A 20000-nucleotide genomic window follows, 5' to 3' on the forward strand; every position below is an offset into this window, starting at 1 on the left:
ACAAACGAGGTTTTTACAAAGTTTTATATATTACATAACTTCCCAGGGATTTATAACACTAAATGTACAAGTGATATTATTAACTATTTTACATCTTCTTACATTACATAACTAAACTAGATGCTTATCACCTGTAATAATTAAACACGCAGAGCGATAAGCGGGTGACGCTTAGTGAGTTCAATAACAGTTACAATATAATGTTATGCCATATATATCAATATGACAGAAGCATAGAGGGACAAAGAACAACAAAAGCATATGTGTATCATATGTCAGGCTTTCCATATCAATCAATAATCTGATTCAATGATTTACAATTAATGAGAAACAACAGTTTCAACTTGATATACATCAATAAAGCTTCAGCCCAAATGGCACAGAAGATACAATTTCAAATTATCATTTTTGCTAGAATATATAGGCTTTCAGCCCTACATAGCCCTATGCCAATACCAGAAGTTATACGAGTCATGATCTACATGCCCAAAGGCACATAGCCAATACCAGAAGTGATACGAGACATGCTTTACATGGCCAAAGGCATAAATCCGATACCAGAATAATATGAGACATGCTCTACATGTCCAAAGGCTTAAAGCTAATACCAGAAGTTATACGAGACATGCTCTACCCGATCGATGATATAAAATTCAAGATAACACAGGAAAGCACATTGAACATATAACACATAACATACTCACCGTGAAATAATCGAAAGAATAAATGATAATTTGGGCAGCACTTCGGCTCTAAAAATGACTTTCTGTGATGAAACCGGGGATTTTAGTTGAAAACCAGCCTTGCGCGGGCAGAGTTTTAACTTGAAAAGATTATTTTCTCGGAAATTTCAGGGCTTTGGGACTTGCTTCGGGTGACGAGGATGATACTAGGACTTCGGGGGGGGGGGGGGGGGGGTTAAAAGTAGGCCAATAGGAGAATAAAGAATGAAACAGAGTAAGAATTCTAAACAAAATACGGCTGCCTTCGGTTTCTATTTATAGCAGCTGAAACCCCAGATTACCCGGGGTGTAATTATCCGGTACGATGGGCATTCTGCTCAGCGGTGCTCTACGCAGGGCGTAAGCCTTAGTACGCATGGCGTAAGCCTTAGTACGCTGGGCGTACCTCATTGCGGCTCAGTACACTAGGCGTACATCGAGTATGCGACACATAGCGTGATGTGTGGCATTAGAAGTGTCGAACCTGCATGACACGTGTTGAATGTGAGGGTTTGGCGACATGGCCAATTCTGGTTCACACACACGAGTATGCTGGGCGTACGACGAAGTACGCTGGGCGTACTTTTCCGATCCAACATCATAATTTGTGCCACAAACTTTAAAAATTCATATCATTTGCATACGAACTTCGTTCTTGACGTTCTTTATATCCATGCGTGGGTGGAATTATGCTCTACAACTTTCATTTAGACTCCATCAGCTAATTTTGACTTTATTTTTAATGTTATATTTTTAACAGGCCGAGGCAGGAAAAGTCTGTTAAAAATTCATAACTTCTTCATCCGGTGTCCGTTTTCGCCTTTCTTTTTACAGTTGTACTACTATTAACGTGACCTTCGATTCTTGTTTGGGTTGTGTCGGCCAAAATTACTTGATCTTTATTTCGAGTTTGTTAGCTGTCTACTGCTATACCGAAACTTAGAAAAATCATAACTTCCTCATACGAAGTCAGATTTTGACATTCTTTTTATGAAAATTATCGGTTTAATGAATACTACGACTTTCATTTAGATCATAAGGGCTAAAAATTAGTTTATCGAAAACTCACTTTTTACGTCATACGGTGTCGTGTTCTGTCGCGAAACTTCAATAAACCATAACTTCTTTGTTATAACTCGGATTTCGATGAGGTTTTCCCCTAAATGTTTTTTAACGATATTCTTTAAAACTTTCAATAATAAAATTTACTTATTTCTAATTTTATATTTTCGTTAAATTTCAATATTTGACTTTTGATCGGAATATCATAAGACTTCCAAAACATTCTAAATGTTTGTAAACTTAGTTTTACTTCAATTCTGGTAAAAACTATCTGTTAGAACTCAATACTCAAATTCATATAATATTTCATAATATTATTCTTTACAAAACACGATAACTGAACGTGTATGTTACAACCGGCCGGTTGAAACTGGAAGTAGAGATGAGATCGGTTTAATAAAGACCGGTTTTATATCAATTTAAGACCGGATAGAACTGGATGGTCTCTTTAAAAACAAGGTTGAACCGATGTAATAGAACTGATAAGAAATATTTTGAACCAATTTATTAGACTTCTATAGTTGATTTTACTTAGCCCATTAAAAAACAACACATTTCTAATGAAAAGTGAACATTTTCAGAGTGTACACCATTGCCAAGTGTAGATCAACGGTTTAATCGGTTGAACTCGCGATTGAACTGGGAACCGACCATTAGACCAGTTGAACTAAAAAACTAGATGTTAAACATTATGATAAACCCAATTAGAGGCCACAATATTTGAGTTTTTGGGATATGGAACAAGGTCATAAGTATTTTTTTTGGTAGAAGGCATCCATTTCTTCTTCCATAACTGATATCAAATTTGTTTGTTTAGAGGTTGTTTTGTTTCTTTTTGGGTCTTTGGTGTAATGAAAAGCATGATGAAGCAATTTTTTAGAAAGAGTGGAAAGATAAGCTATATGGCTTGGTTTAAAAAACTTCGAACTTAGACTAAATGGACATAGGAAAGACCGAAGGTTTTTTGAAGTAGTGGATGGAGGTAGGACTATTGTGTTAGTGGATTTCAAAGGAACCAAGGGTGGGGTAGGGGTGTTAGGAAGTTGAGGAACTGGATTGGTGAATAGGACAGACGTTGTGATTGTTTCCAATTGAAATGGAAATAAATAATGAGGTAAGTAGTGGAGTGTGGAGTTATAGCATGGATGGAAGATGAAGAAATAGGGGGACATGCATAAAGTGAACGGTAAAGAAGTAGAAGAGCATGTATATATTGAAATAGTAGGTTGAGTGGAAATTATGCACAATGGATCTTGAGGTGTAAGAGACTTAGTATTCTGGGGTGCAAAGCACTCCATGTGGTGATACTTAAAGGCTTCACCCCTTTTATGACACATGTGAGAATTCAAGCCTTGTGACTTATGGGGTGAGCTTCCCTATAAAAAGTAGTTCATTATTCCTTGTAGGTTAATAGGGCTCCTATTTTGTATACATGAATAGATTAGTTTGAGAAAGAGAGTATTATAGGAGAAAACACATGCTACTATAAGTTTTACGCTACTCCATTTTATCTATACTATTGTGCTTCAACGTTAATTCGTTCTTTTCGATTATGCACTTATACATTTTTGCAATGTAAAATCAATGTTTCATGTCCTAACAAGTTGTCACACCCCCAAAACCAATGAACGGCGGAAACATTCTGGGGTGGAGGACGTCATGTACAGTATCACAACAATGCAAAGTAGTAAACAAGCAACAACATCATCCATTGCATTAATAGTATAATTTCATACAAGTGTGTTCCATCAAGTTATATAGACACCAAAAATTATATACATCAAAATAAAACAGGAGTCTTCAACGAGCTCCTTCTTCTCAAAACCTGGCACCTGTACGTGTCTACTGGCGACCTGAGAATACAAGTTATTTTGAAAGCGAGTATCAACTTTAAAGCTGGTGAGATCATAAGTATATTAGTGTCTGTATTTGTATGAAAGCATTTGTAAGGTGTTTTGTAAGATGTACTGTGTATGTTTGTAAAAGTTTTGTATTTGATTGAACTCTCCTAGAAAACCCTATGTTTTCTACTAAAAGTAGCCTTCTACCAAGGCATCTAGTATTTGTGTGTGTGTGTCTCTTGTAATAGTGTATTTTCCCAAATCTGACTATCATTAACCAACAATATACTTTTTACATTATTGTTTATTGTGTGAACATCATAAAGTAAAAAGTAAATGGAAAATGTTATAGTACTGTAATATAGTAATTAGTAACTAATGATGTACTAACTACCTTAAACCAAATGTAAATTTTAAGGTAACATGTGATCGGCCTGTATCTTGCTACCGACTTAGCTGAAAACGACAATGTAAGATGTCGTAAAAATGACGTTTGGCACCCGTAGACTTGCAAGTCCCACTGTAGCGAGCAACAAGGTGTAGGATAGTCAATCCAGTATAGATCTATACGCAAACTCAATACGCCCCCAATGAAGGAGATTTTGATAGAAAAACAGTCATGGCAGGTAGTGCCATGCCCTGCTTAATGGCTCACATAAATGTGGTTAGTGTATATGAAATGTGATTTGTGTGCTAGCTGTATTGTGTGTTCTTTCTCTGTCTAGTCTGTATGTTTGTTTCTCATGATAGTGTCTATTGTTTGTTTCTCATCACTCTATTTCTTGTTTGATTCTCATCATAGTATGTATTGACTCATGTATGAACTGACTCATTGTATGTTTCATTGTTCTAGTAATAGTATCTTCCTAAACTACCCCTATGGTAGCTTACTAGTAATGTATGAGCATATTTGTATACCCTTGCTAGCCAAGGGCATGGAATTGAATGAAAGAAATAACCTTTTATATCTATATACATATACATAATATATAACTAGGATTCAACCGACCTTCGGACAACTAACCTTGATACCCTAAGACCACAATCAAACAAGAACAGGAAGCAGGGTAGACTAGCAGTCCAAAGTCCTTTCAATCCTACTTATATAACTATATCTATACAGATACATAGAATATAAGCTTAAAAGAGTTTAAGTAAAAGTATTTGACAATTAAAGGAGTTTGTAAGACAGTTTGAGGTAAAACAGTTTGATAAATACTTTGGAAAGTAAGAAAACCATTTGCTTTGTAGTGATTAATCACATGTGATTGATATAATAACTATAATTGTTCAACTTGTATTCCCCTCCATTAGAGCATTTAAAATATTTCAAAGGTTAATTTAGGGATATGAACTCACCTGCAGTGAGTGGTTCTGATGACAATGTTGGATCAGTTGCCAAGTGCCAAGTGGTGACTTGAGTACACATGCGAATCCTATTTAGCATATATTGATACATATATGAATATGATTAGTGTTATGAACAACTAATTATTGAATTGGGACCACCTTAGGGACTAGTAAACACTTATATTGAAGTGTTACAACCATATATGATTGTATGAAGGGTTATAACGCTATACAAGAGAGTGTATGGCCAAAATACGCACTATATGTGTGTGTGCGGCCAGATGTGTGGCCAGGTGTGCTGCCAGCACGGGTGTGCGGCCAGGTGTGCCGCCAGAAAACATGGTGTTCTTGGTGAAAGATGTTACCTTTTCGGATGATACTTGAGAGGATTTTCGGGTACTTGCTTTGTAGAAGTTTAAGAAATGATCAAAATAACGAAGGATATTATATATAGGAGGGTGAGTGCGGCTGGAGGTGTGTGTGGTTGGCCTGTGTGCGGCTGGCTGTCCGCACACACCTGATTTGGTGTGTTTGGCCCGTTTTTCCAATGCTACACCCAATCTAACCCATCCTCCGATACGTATCTCAAATATACTAAGCTTTAAGTACTCTTTTAGACCCAAAACTTCATTATAAAATAGCAGAATGAAGCTAACTTTAATAACAATGAAGAATGAAAGCTAGAAATTTCGGGTTGTCTCATCATCCCCTCCTTAAAGGAATTTCGTCCCGAAATTAGAATTTAAGCAAATAAGTAATTACAAGTAACTAAGTAAAAAGATGAGGGTATTGCAGTTTCATCTGATCCTCTCGTTCCCAAGTGAATTCAGGTCCTCGCTTGGCGTTCCAGCGAACCTTCACTATCAGGATACGACTTTGTTTGGTTTGCTTGACCTCTCGGTCGATGATCTCTACTGGTTCTTCCACGAAGTTGAGGCTCTCGTTAGTCTCGATCTCGTCGAGTGGGATTACAAGATTCTAGTGGGATAGACATTTTTTCAAGTTCGATACATGGAAGGTAGAATGTACGTTACTATGTTCGCTCGGTAGATTGAGTTTGTAAGCTATTGGGTCGATTCTGGCAAGAATCTCGAAAGGCCCAATGTACCTTGGATTTAGCTTTCCACGCTTTCCGAAGCGTATCAAGCCCTTCCAGGGTGAGACCTTCAATAAAACACGGTCGCCCACCTGGAATTCCAACAGTTTTCTACGTTTATTACCGTAGCTTTTCTGTCGGTCTCTGGAGGCTTTCAATCGTTCACGGATTTGAACGATCTGCTCCGTCTTTTCTCGTATGATCTCCGAACCGGTGAGAGTGCTTTCAGGAACTTGTCTTTTAACTAACTAGGTATCTCCCACCTCAGGCCAGCACAGAGGGGATCTACACTTGCGGCCATAGAGGGCCTCGAATGGAGCAGCCTTTATGCTTGTGTGATAACTGTTGTTATAGGAAAATTCGACAAGGGGTAAATGAGTATCCCATGACTTCCCAAATTCGATCACACAGGCTCGCAACATATCTTCCAAGGTTTGAATAGTCCTCTCACTTTGTCCGTCTGTCTGCGGATGGTAAGTTGTACTCATGTCCAGCCTAGTTCCTAGGGAACTCTATAGCGACTGCCAGAACCTAGAAGTGAACCTACTATCTTTGTCTGAGATAATGGATATGGGAACACTATGTAGTCCTACTATCTCCCTAATGTAAGTTCTTGTAAGTTTCTCCATCTTGTCTGTTTCCTTGATAGGTAGGAAGTGCGCGGACTTGGTCAATCTGTCGACGATGACCCATATGGTATCAAGTTCACCCGTTGTCTTGGGCAACTTGGTAATGAAATCCATAGTGATCCGCTCCCACTTCCATTCCGGGATCTCAGGTTGTTGAAGGAGGCCTGAGGGTTTCTGGTACTCGACCTTGACCTTTGTGCAAGTAAGGCATTTACTCACGAAGGTAGCGATTTCTGCCTTAATGTTAGGCCACCAGTATATCTTTTTAAGGTCCAGATACATCTTATCTGAACTTGGGTGGAAGGAACAACGAGAGTTGTGCGCCTCGTTCATGACTAAATCTCTGAAACCACCAAGTTTCGGGGTCCAGATCCGATTCATGAGATAATAAGCTCCGCCACCCTTGACTTCCAAGTTCTTATCCATCCCTCGCAGGGATTCACTGGTCACATTTTCAGGTTTCAAAGCATCGAGCTGAGCCGCCTGTATTTGTGTGGATAAGTGTGAATGGATAGTCATAGTCAATGATTTGACCCTATGACCATAATATTCTTTCCGACTTAGGGTGTCAGCTACTACATTGGCCTTGCCTGGATGATAACGAATTTCGCATTCGTAGTCACTGAGTAGCTCGACCCACCGTCGTTGTCTCATGTTGAGCTCCTTCTGGTCGAAGATGTGTTTGTAAGCTCTTGTGGTCTGTGAAGATTGTGCTCTTCGTACCATACAGGTAGTGTCTCCAGATCTTCAGAGCAAACACAACTGCTCCTAGTTCAAGATCATGGGTCGTGTAGTTGACCTCATGTGTCTTCAGCTGTCTCGAGGCATAGGCGATGACCTTACCTCGCTGCATCAGAACACATCCAAGTCCTTGATTCGATGCATCACAATAGACAACGAAGTCTTCTATTCCTGCGGGAAGGAATAGTATTGGTGCGGTGCACAAGGCTCGTTTGAGCGTTTGGAATGCTCTCTCCTGCTTTTCATCCTAGTTAAAGGATACGCCATTCTGGGTAAGTGTTGTAAGAGGCTTCACTAACGCGGGAGAAGTTCTGAATAAACATGCGATAGTAGCCAGCGAGGCCTAGAAATTGACGAATTTCCGTAGGTGTCTTCGGTGCTGATCAGCTCTCAATGGCTTTAATTTTGGAAGGGTCCACGTGTATTCCCTCTTCGCTAACCACGTGCCCTAAGAATTCGACTCGGCGGATCCAAAATTCGCATTTCGAGAACTTCGCATAAAGCTTATTTGAACGTAATGTCTCTAGGACTTGACGCAGATGTTGGCTATGTTCCTCCTTACTTCGAGAGTAGATAAGTATGTCATCGATGAAGACGATGACGAACTGATCCAAGTAAGGACAACACACCCTATTCATTAAGTCGATGAATACTGTGGGCGCATTTGTTTATCCGAACGGCATCACTATGAATTCATAGTGCCCATAACGAGTTCGGAAAGCTGTCTTCAGAACATCCTCCCCTAGCACTCATAGTTGGTGATATCTGGATCTCAAGTAGATTTTTGAAAAGAAGTTCGCCCCTTGAAGTTGATCGAATAAATCGCCTATCCTTGGCAAAGGATAACGATTCTTAACGGTTAGTTGTTGAGCTCCCTGTAGTCGATGCACATTCGAAACGATCCATCTTTCTTCTTGACAAACAAGACTGGAGCTCCCCAGGGTGAGAAGCTTGGTCTTATAAAGCCCTTGCTGAGCAGTTCGTTAAGTTGACAGGATAGCTCTTGCATCTCTGCAGGTGCTAGACGATAAGGCGATTTGGGTACGGGGGTAGCCCCTAGAACTAAGTCGATTCGGACTCGACTTGACGTTACAGAGGTAATCTTGGGAGTTCTTTTGGAAAGATGTCGGGAAAGTCGCGTACTACTAGAATGTTCTGAATAGATTTCGTTTCTTGGCTCACCTCGACCACATGAGCAAGGAATGCGCGACATTCCTTTCGCAAGAATTTCAGAGCTTGAATGCTAGAGATGATACGAAGGTTCGTGCCGGGTTTGTCGCCGTAAAATACTAGTGTTTCGCCAGATGAAAGATTAAGGCGGACAGCCTTTTCGTAACACATGATGTCGGCACGCTGAAGACTCAACCAATCCATACCAATGATGACGTCGAAACTTTTAATTGAGACTGGCATGAGATCGATCGAGAATGAATGACTATCTAAAGTTAAAGTACACCCTATTTATATGCAGCTAGTACTCTCTGTCTTCCCATTAGCCATTTCTACTGTGAAGGGTTCTTTGAGTGTTCGTGATTTTTGCTTAAGTAATAGAGCAAATCTTTGATTCACGAAGCTTCTCTCCGCTCCACTATCAAATAGAATGCATGCATAAGAGTTATCGAGGAGGAACGTACCAGTGACCACTGTGGGGTCGGCAACCGCCTCCTCATTGTCTATAGCCAGAACTCCTCCTACTCCACCAGCATTTCCTGCCTTGGGGTAGTTCCTTTTGTAGTGACCCACATCGCCACAGTTGTAGCAAGCTTTGACCACTCCAACGCCAGGGACTTGGGTGATTGGCCTCGCCGGAGCTTTGCAGAAATGGGCAGTGTGCCCCTTCCTGTTGCAGTTTATACACTGCATTTCCCGACAGGCTCCCACATGGTGGTAGTTACATTTGTTGCAGAGCGGTAAGTTTCCAGAATACTGCTTTAATAGAGTAGCAGCAGTGGCAGGTGCTGTAGCAGCATGAACTGCCACGATCTGTTGTTTCTTGGAAGCCTTATTCTTTTTCTTGTCATCCCAGAATTTCCGCTTGGACTCTGCGGTTCTTGCGGGTTTTGAGATGGCTAGGGTGGTTATTGCTGCCGGGGTACAGACCCCGTGGTCAATTAGTTGCTGTGCCAATCGCTTGGCACTATCGAATGTAGTAGGGCGTGATGACAAAACATTGCCCTGGTATGGTGGCACCAGCCCCCATATAAACCTTTTGATCTTCTTTCCCTCTGTATGAATCATATTGGGACAGAGGGCCACCAGTTCACAGAACCTGGCGGTATATGCGACGATGTCAGATCCCTTCATGGTTAGGCGCCAAAGTTCTTCCTCCAGCTTTTGAATCTTGCCCCTCGGGCAGTACTCCTCACTCATGAGGTCTTTCAAAGTATCCCAACCCATATCATTTGCCACTGGAAGAGATAGTGACTTAACATGGCCATTCCACCACGTTAGGGCTTTGGTTTCAAAGGTGCAAGCTGCGAACTTCACCTTGCTCCCTTTTGGAAAGGAGCAGATTGCGAAAACCGATTCGGTTTTCTCGAACCATTACGAGAGTACAATGACTCCGCCAGTTCCTTTAAAGGACAATGGCTTGCAGTTCGTGAAATCTTTGTAGGAGCACACTTTCGAGTGCACAGGGGTTTCAACCTGTATAGTTGGAATAGGAGTCCCTCCTCCAGTGGAACATGAGGAATGATATTCAGCCATGGCTGTTGCCATAGCTGCAGCTACAGCAGCATTGAGGGCTGCTGTATCAAATTGAGAAATAGGTGGTGGTGGAGGATTGTTTCTTGGTGATTTGTGTGGAGGCATCTTCTAACTGAAAGTTTAGAAAGATATATATATATATATATATATATATATATATATATATATATATATATATATATATATATATATATATATTGATAAGAATTTGATAGGAAAGTTGATGAGGATGACTCATGGACTAACTCTCCATCGCCCAACAACATAATTTAATGAATATGATATGAATGAAGACGAAAGCAATTTCGATGATAATTTTCATTAGATTAGACACATGTCAAAGATACTGGAATTACAGATGTAATGAGTTTGGGAAAAATGACCTAGAAGTAGGTCTTACATCAACCAAGATGGAAAATTTTGACAGAACTATGACCTAATCAAGACCTAACAGGTCTAAGATTTACAAGGATAGGAAATTAGCATCAAGTTTTTTTTTACATAACTGGGTTATATCCAAAAGAAATGTTAATAAGATTCTATCAACGACGAGAACTGCTAGAGTGAGTCCTCGAATCCGATAGAAGACGCTTGATGTCCCTTAAACGCCTATCTGATATTGCTTGCTGAGCTCGAAGTTCCCTGACTTCAGCTCGGGTTTCAGCAAGCTCCCTCTGAAGCATTGCATTGCTGACCTGAGCCCTTTCCTGAGCAGACTCTAGTTGACGAATGTGGACAGTGTTAACACCCGTGTTGGCATCGATCTCCAAGATTCGGTTGATAGATGATTGCCCCAATATTGTGTTCCAAGACATCCTACTAACCATAATGGGTAGGACTCTGTCAGTAGAACCACCATCAGTGAGGTTGTAGAAACTTCTGTCTCCATTGTAGGGAATGGGTTGACCTTGTTCATGGCTCCAGGTATTCAAATTTGTTGCCCATAGAGGTGTGGGTCCTTGGAATGCGGGTCGGGGGTTGTTATTTGGAGCCTGACCTACTTGAGGTAGGTTGTTGACTTTAGGCTCTAAGTCAGAATCATTAGAAAAGGCTTCAGCTTCATGATCATCCAAAGGAATTGGGTGATCATCTTCCGGTTCATCTTCTAGCCATCCTACATTGCCGTGGTTGGGGAAGTACGGATCTCTAGGGATATGGAATCCAGCCATTTAATCTATGCGAGAATAGGGATAAGGAAATAAGTAATAGACAAACTAACTAGATAATTATTAGATGATCTTTATCAGTTACTCCAATACTCGTTTAGTGCATACCAGCTATATGTACTCATGACAGGATAGCCCTTCGAATAAGTGAATCCCAACTTTAAGCCCACAATCACACAAGAACAGGAAGTAAAGCAAAGATTTACAGATTCTAAGGCTATGACATCCTAGGCAAATATACTCGTAATGTATCCACTAAGCAACTACTGACATACTAATAAAGACCTTTAATTCTCAGATAAGTGATTATTGTAACACAAAATACTCCTATAGTATTTTAAGTTTAATGTTCTGTTCTACTGATCTTGTTGTAGTAGTGTTGGTAAGTTTTTAGACTTGTTGCAACCTCACAACCACACTTAGGCACATGCTAGTCAACCCTCGGATAATATAGTTGATCAGGCTATATCTTCCCAGTTTTGACTATATGTCTCTAAATCCACTTGTGCTGTCCAACAATCGTAATACTTTTTTTCTGTCCTAGTGACACTGATTTTAGTATGAATGCAGGTATGTACACTTGGTTAAATATTTTATTATTTAAAAGTATAAACTCTTTATCAGAGTATTTTAAATCCCGCTTGTGTTTATAGTTTGTATATCTTTTATGGGTTGATACACTCGATTCACTATAAACAATGCTCTGATACGAATTTGTCACACCCCCAAAACCGATGAATGGCGGAAACGTTCTGGGGTGGAGGACGTCATGTACAGTATCACAACAATGCAAAGTAGTAAACAAGCAACAACATCATCCATTGCATTAATAGTATAATTTCATACAAGTGTGTTCCGTCAAGTTATATAGACACCAAAAATTATATACATCAAAATAATAGAGGAGTCTTGAACGAGCTCCTTCTTCTCAAAACCTGGCACCTGTACGTGTCTACTGGCGACCTGGGAATACAAGTTATTTTGAAAGTGAGTATCAACTTTAAAGCTGGTGAGATCATAAGTATGTTAGTATATGTGTTTGTATGAAAGCATTTGTAAGGTGTTTTATAAGATGTACTGTGTATGTTTGTAAAATTTTGTATTTGATTGAACTCTCCTAGAAAACCCTATGTTTTCTACTAAAAGTAGCCTTCTACCAAGGCATCTAGTACTTGTGTGTGTGTCTCTTGTAAAAGTGTATTTTCCCAAATCTAACTATCATTAACCAAAAATATAGTTTTTACATTATTGTTTATTGTGTGAACATCACAAAGTAAAAAGTAAATGAAAAATGTTATAGTACTGTAATATAGTAATTAGTAACTAATGATGTACTAACTACCTTAAACCAAATGTAAATTTTAAGGTAACATGTGATCGGCCTGTATCTTGCTACCGACTTAGCTGAAAACGACAATGTAAGATGTCGTAAAAATGACGTTTGGCACCCGTAGAATTGCAAGTCCCACTGTAGCGAGCAACAAGGTGTAGGATAGTCAATCCAGTATAGATCTATACGCAAACTCAATACGCTCCCCAATGAAGGAGATTTTGATACAAAAACAGTCATGGCAGGTAGTGCCATGCCCTGCTTAATGGCTCACGTAAATGTGGTTAATATATATGAAATGTGATTTGTGTGCTAGCTGTATTGTGTGTTCTTTCTCTGTCTAGTCTGTATGTTTGTTTCTCATCATAGTGTCTATTGTTTATTTCTCATCACACTGTTTCATGTTTGATTCTCATCATAGTATGTATTGACTCATGTATGAACTGACTCATTGTATGTTTCATTGTTCTAGTAATAGTATCTTCCTAAACTACCCCTATGGTAGCTTACTAGTAATGTATGAACATATTTGTATACCCTTGCTAGCCAAGGGCATGGAATTGAATGAAAGAAATAACCTTTTATATCTATATACATATACATAATATATAACTAGGATTCAACCGACCTTCAGACAACTAACCTTGATACCCTAAGACCACTATCAAACAAGAACAGGAAGCAGGGTAGACTAGCAGTCCAAAGTCCTTTCAATCCTACTTATATAACTATATCTATACAGATACACAAAATATAAGTTTAAAAGAGTTTAAGTAAAAGTATTTGACAATTAAAGGAGTTTGTAAGACAGTTTGAGGTAAAACAGTTTGATAAATACTTTGGAAAGTAAGAAAACCATTTGCTTGGTAGTCATTAATCACATGTGATTGATATAATAACTATAATTGTTCAACTTGTATTCCCCTCCATTAGAGCATTTAAAATATTTCAAAGGTGAATTTAGGGGTATGAACTCACCTGAAGTGAGTGGTTCTGATGACAATGTTGGATCAGTTGCCAAGTGCCAAGTGGTGACTTGAGTACACATGCGAATCCTATTTAGCATATATTGATACATATATGAATATGATTAGTGTTATGAACAACTAAGTTTTGAATTGGGACCACCTTAGGGACTAGTAAACACTTATATTGAAGTGTTACAACCATATATGATTGTATGAAGGGTTATAAGGCTATACAAGAGAGTGTATGGCCAAAATACACACTATATATGTGTGTGCGGCCATCTGTGTGGCCAGGTGTGCTGCCAGAAGGTGTGTGCTGCCAGAAAACATGGTGTTCTTGGTGAAAGATGTTACCTTTCCGGATGTTACTTGAGAGGATTTTCGGGTCCTTGCTTTGTAGAAGTGTAAGAAATGATCAAAATGACCAAGGATAGTATATATAGAAGGGTGAGTGCGGCTGGAGGTGTGTGTGGTTGGCCTGTGTGCGGCTAGCTGGCCGTACACACCTGGTTTGGTGTGTTTGGCCCGTTTTTCCAATGCTACACCTAATCTAACCCATCCTCCGACACGTATCTCAAATATACTAAGCTTTAAGTACTCTTTTAGACCCAAAACTTCATTATAAAATAGCAAAATGAAGCTATATTTAATAACAATGAAGAATGAAAGCTAGAAATTTCGAGTTTTCACACAAGTGGTATCAGAGCCAAACCACGAAGATTCAAGTGATTAGTACATGGAAGGGTTCATGATTTGACAACATTCATGCGTAATCGAATCAAGATACAATATCTTTTAGCGAGTCTCTCCAATTTTCTAAATTGTGTATATCTTTCATTTAATTTCTTGATTATCATGATTTTCAGTAGGATCTATTTTGTTTCAACCATAATTTGTTGATCCAATCCATTTTCTTTCAATGGTTTAGTACAAAGTATGACTCACAAAGGCCATTGCTAGTATATTCTAGAAGGGGAATGAGGGCAAAAAAGGAAAGTGGCTAATTAGTTAGTTATGCCATCAGATAGAATGAATAAGCAAGGAATATGTAATATTGGATATGATGTAATTTTGTTAATATTGTATTGGCTCATGAGATTTGATTTTCAGTTTGAGAGGAACCACTTCCCCGGGCAATCTTTTGATTGATTTGTCATTTGCAACTTATTCCATTGATTCCATCTCCTTCTTCATGTTTCAGATTGTTCAGTTTCATTGTTTCATTGTTTCATTGTTGTTACTGTTGGATTAGGTGTCTAAGCCCATAACTTTAATTGCTATGTACTTGACCTGAGAGTAGCATGGTCGATTTCGGGTTGCCTTCACCAGGACAATCTGATAGGACGGATATTTGAGAAAGAGGTTATTTATGATTTATTAATATATTACAAGTATAAAATATTAATTTTGAAATCAAATTATTTAATTAGTATTGATCAAGAGTTAATTTGGAATTAATTTAGTGATCTAAAGGGACTAATTAAATTTGTAAGGGCTGATTATGTAAATTAGTGATATTTATAGTTTGGGCTAAAGATCCATGTTGATTAGGATTGGACTAAATCTTTGTGAGAGTCCATGAAAAGTTAGTCCATAAGGCTAATGATTTATTGGATTAAAAGCCCAAGTGAATTAGATTTACATGTTTAAAACCTAAGGATTCCAAACTATAAATTGAACCCCTAAGCTTGCAAAATCGGTCACTAGTACTCCAAGGTGAAAACCTAGCCGTTTTCGAGCTCATAACCTCTCTCTCACTATACAACACTTGTTCATGGTGTTTGTGACTTGTTTAAGGCACAACACTTGGGGTGCTAAGCTCTTGAAAGGCCATGTTGTACAAGCTACAACAAAGAGGTAATCTTCTAATTAGTTTTTATGATTTATATGTCAAATTGTATGCTAGCTGTAGGCTTCATGCTTTGGATAATTTTTATTGCATGTATAACTAGAGAAAACATAGATCCAAAGCATTTATGGTTTTATGTGCACCATAGGAATGTTATAGTACATAAAACCCAATAATAGTATCAGAGCCATGGGTGTTTTCTTTCATATAGATTCATATGTTTGTTGTTCAATGTTAAAAAAACTGCTTTTCTACACCCTGCCAGGGTGAACTCGCCGAGTCCACTTATGAACTCGACGAGTTCATCATGAAATCGATGAGTCCATGCCTTGAATCAACGAGTTGGGCAGTCTGGTTGTAGTATTTTTGAGTTTTTTTGGCCTGTTTTGATTAGGATCATTACCACAAACTGTTTTGGTTCATAAAATGTTATTTTGTTGATATGGTAAATATTATCCCCATGTAATAACATGATCATTGCCAAATTTTTAGATAATTACTTGATTTTGTGAATAACTAATTATTTGTAAATTTTGAATCATTTTGCTACAAGAGTTGAATTAGGTCAAATCAGTAAAAGATAAAATGATATGATTATTTATTGTTTTAAAAGATTGATCTATGGATATGAAAAGTCTCATTCATGAAAAAAATTAACTCCTTAAGTTATGCAATCTAAGAGTCTTGAAAGGTTTCAATGTTTGTTTCAAATGGCATTAAAAAGTTTCATAACTTGCCCTCAAGTTATGGAACTTGGAAAATCTCTTTTATGGAACAAACAGATTTTCAAAGCTTGCCCTCAAGTTTTGGAATTTAAAAATTGATTAAAAAAGTTTTAATTGAGAAATATTAAATACTAAACTTTTTGACTTCATAACTTAAATTGAGAATTAAAGGGTTTAATTGTGGCTTCATTGATAATTAATTAAAAGAGTATTAAGAAATCCATAATTATACGGTTTGAGTTTAATTAAATTAAAATTCTAGTTTAATTAATAGATAAAACCACCTAGTATTTGAAATATTTAAAATACACCCTTATACTATATGAAATTAAAAGCTTAATATTATATATATATATATATATATATATATATATATATATATATATATATATATATATATAAGTTAAAAAGTCAGTCTTACTGTTAGTAGGCGTCATTCTCAAAGCTAGTCTATAAGGGGTGTTTAAGGAAACGACTTATAAAATGACCGCCACTGGGTATACACTCTTACCCACTGTATTCTTGACTAGTGGAGGGTCGTTAGCCGAACGGGTAGGATAGGACACAAACTTCCATTAAAAGTATAATGAAATACCAAGTAACTAAATATTTTATAAATTCCAAAATCTTAGTTACCTAGGAAAAAATGTGAATTGATGGTAACCCATGAAATTGCACATCGCACCTTATTAGTCGTTAATGGAGCATGTGTGGTTAACCAACACACTAATCTGGGACTAATGTAGGATGGAAATGGGTAGCTTGGAGATTATCATAGATTAATGGAGTGTGTGTGGTTAACCGACACATTGATTAGGTGATAAATATCTTCGAGTGTACAAAGCTAATTTGCATGGTTATTCACACTTTGTTTGTGATCCTCAGTATCGCAGTCACAAACTTGAAGGGCATAATCGAGATTTAACATGCTATTGAAAAGTTCAATGAATCTCAAAGAATCTAGAAATTTCAATTCATTTAAAACCTAATATTTATTTTTATTTTTCATGGTGGAAATTGGTAAATCGTCATTTACATACCCTGAAATATTCTGCAATTGGATTACGTCATCCCTCTTCCGAATTGTAGAATATTGTGTTGGTTCCAAACCTTAATATTTCTTTTTGGGTGTTATATTAAGGACTTAAATAAACTAAACTTGAATTTCTCCCTTGTAGATGTCTAGTTCTGACAACTATGGTCTTCCCGAATCTTTTAGAAATAATTTTCCTCATGAAGATGATGTCCCACGATTGGATCTTGGAAATGGAAATCATACTTGAATTCCTCCACCTCCTCCAATATTTCTCCCTAACCCACATGTTCGTCGACTTGAAAAGTTCAAGGTTACTCAAGACCGATTGGCAAGCAAACACGAATATGGAAGGTCTGTGTGTACATGTCATGGAGATGAAGTCACACATTGACAGGCTGGCAATGTTAGGAGTCGTTGTGTCAAGGAAGTTGGCTGTTGACTTGGTTCTTCAATCACTTCCTATGTCATATAGTGAGTTCATTGGAGATTAATATATGAATGACCGCGACATGAACATTATCGATCTTACCTATTTGCTAATTGTTGCTGAATCAAAAATGATTTCACGCACTGGTAATGAAAATTTGATTGGAAGATCTAGTTCCCAAACTTCCATGGACATTGACAATGGAAACATTGGAAGTCCAGAAAAGTCTTCTCTTCCCAATGGAATGGGGTCGGCCATGGTGAATCAGTTTGACCAAATGGTAAAAAGAAAGGCTAAGTCTGAGATTGTCACACCCCCAAACCAAAACGGCGAAAACGTTTAGGGGCGGAGGACGTCATTTTCAGTATCATAACAGTTCATAGAAAGGAAAGTACACACCACCATAATATAAATATATTTGAAAAGTTTACATGATTGTATATGTTACATGTTTGCAAAAGAAATCAAATACAAAATGGTGATCCAAAATATGTTACTAACGCCAGCGCGTTAGTCTTTAGAAGTAGTTGCTACCTGGTCTAGCGGTTTCCTGAGAATACAAGTTATTTTAAAGAAAAAGTGTCAACATTTAAGTTGGTGAGTTCATAAGTGGTGTTTTGAGAAAATGTATGCCATTCGAAAGTGTTTGTATGTTTTCCAGAAAATGTAGTATTTCAATTGTAATGAGTTATGATTCGTGTGTTGAAAATGAATGTATTAGATCCAGAAAATCAAATATTTTCCCTAATAGTTGAGATATGATTTGTTGTGTTTTCCAAGAAAAACCCTTATTTTCTTATAAAAGTATGAAATGCATATGAATGTTCGTGATATAAGTTGCAACTAATTGTACCGAGAAAATCCCTTATTTTCCTATTAGTTGTTTGGTTTGTATACAGGAAAAACCCTTATTTTCCTGACATAACGGGCAGTCTTTAAGATCGAAAATCGCAAGCAAACGACGTGCTTGTAAGTTGTGTCATAGTTTTACATAGTAAAGCTATACGAAGATTCACACTTGTTAGATGAAGAATAGTTTTAATAGCTACTCGTTCATAAAAGCATAATACCATAATAATTGTATATCCGATGAGTTTTATAACCATACTAAACATAATATGCCTGTAGTGACGTTCTTCAGGCGTCGTAGCGTTATGACAACTGTCACCCCAAAAGACGGACTGTAGCTAACAGTCAGGGCGCGGGATCATGACTTCCCGTATAGATCTATACACATTTGACACGTTCTCCGAACGGGAGACTCTGGTTATAGACAGGACTTGTAGCGATACCTTTTATAAAAAAGGCAGTGTTTGAAGATGTACACGTGTCATGGATTCTCAACTAAGTCTGTATTAAAGTAGTAGTTTGTATGTAAAGTTTATCCTTTTTCACAATGTTTGACAAAGCATAAATCATAAGTTCTTTGAATGCATAAAATGATTTAGTAAAGAATGTTACCCTTGATATGATGTATTTGTATGCAAACTTATAAATAAAACATATTTTTATTTATAAACATATTGTATCCCAAGAGGGTAAAGTTGTGTTGTGAGGCGTTTTGCATGATAATGACTTCATAAGACAGTTAAAACAACAGTATGAAAAGTATATAAAAAGATCGATGTTTCACATGATTTTAGTCTTGTGTTTACTTGTATTCCCCCCTTAAAAGAGTATAAAAAGCATTTAAAAACGCATTTAAAGTGTGCTTGCAGGGGTATGAACTCACCTGATAGTTTGAAGATAGCGGGATGGAAAACCGGACAGAGTTTCGTCTCGGGAAACGGATTTTCCTCGGGATTCTCGGGAATCTCGGGAGTAAAATCGACCCTTGGGACTTGAGCAAAAAGACCAGAGCTTCGGGTTGGAACGAGCACGGAAAACGAGGCAAGATTGTGAGAGAGAGGAGAGAAATGAGCATTTTTCTCGGAAGCCCTCGCATCCTATTTATAGGAAGGCTGAACCGCCTCGGTACGCGGGGCGTACACTCGTACGCAGCGCGTACGCGTACGTCATGCATGACCGAAGCCTCGACTGCCTCGGCTTCGGATGGGACGGGTTGCTGGGTACGCGGGTCGGATGGGACGGCGGGTCGGACGGGACAGCGGGTCGGATGGGTCGGGTACTTCGGACGGGTCGGTCGGGTCGGATAGCTCGGATAGGGCGACGTGGACGATCAGAGGCCAAGTCTCTCGGGTACGCGGGGCGTACAGGGTACGCAGCGCGTACGCGGATGAGGACGCTGACTCCTCTTCGGATAAGGTCCGAAATTTTGATTTAAATAAATATATAATTTATTTAATAAACTTCAAAAATTCATATCTTCTTCATACGAACTCCGTTTTCGAT

Source organism: Lactuca sativa, chromosome 7 (genome assembly GCF_002870075.4).
Source record: "Lactuca sativa cultivar Salinas chromosome 7, Lsat_Salinas_v11, whole genome shotgun sequence".
NCBI classification, from domain to species: domain Eukaryota; kingdom Viridiplantae; phylum Streptophyta; class Magnoliopsida; order Asterales; family Asteraceae; genus Lactuca; species Lactuca sativa.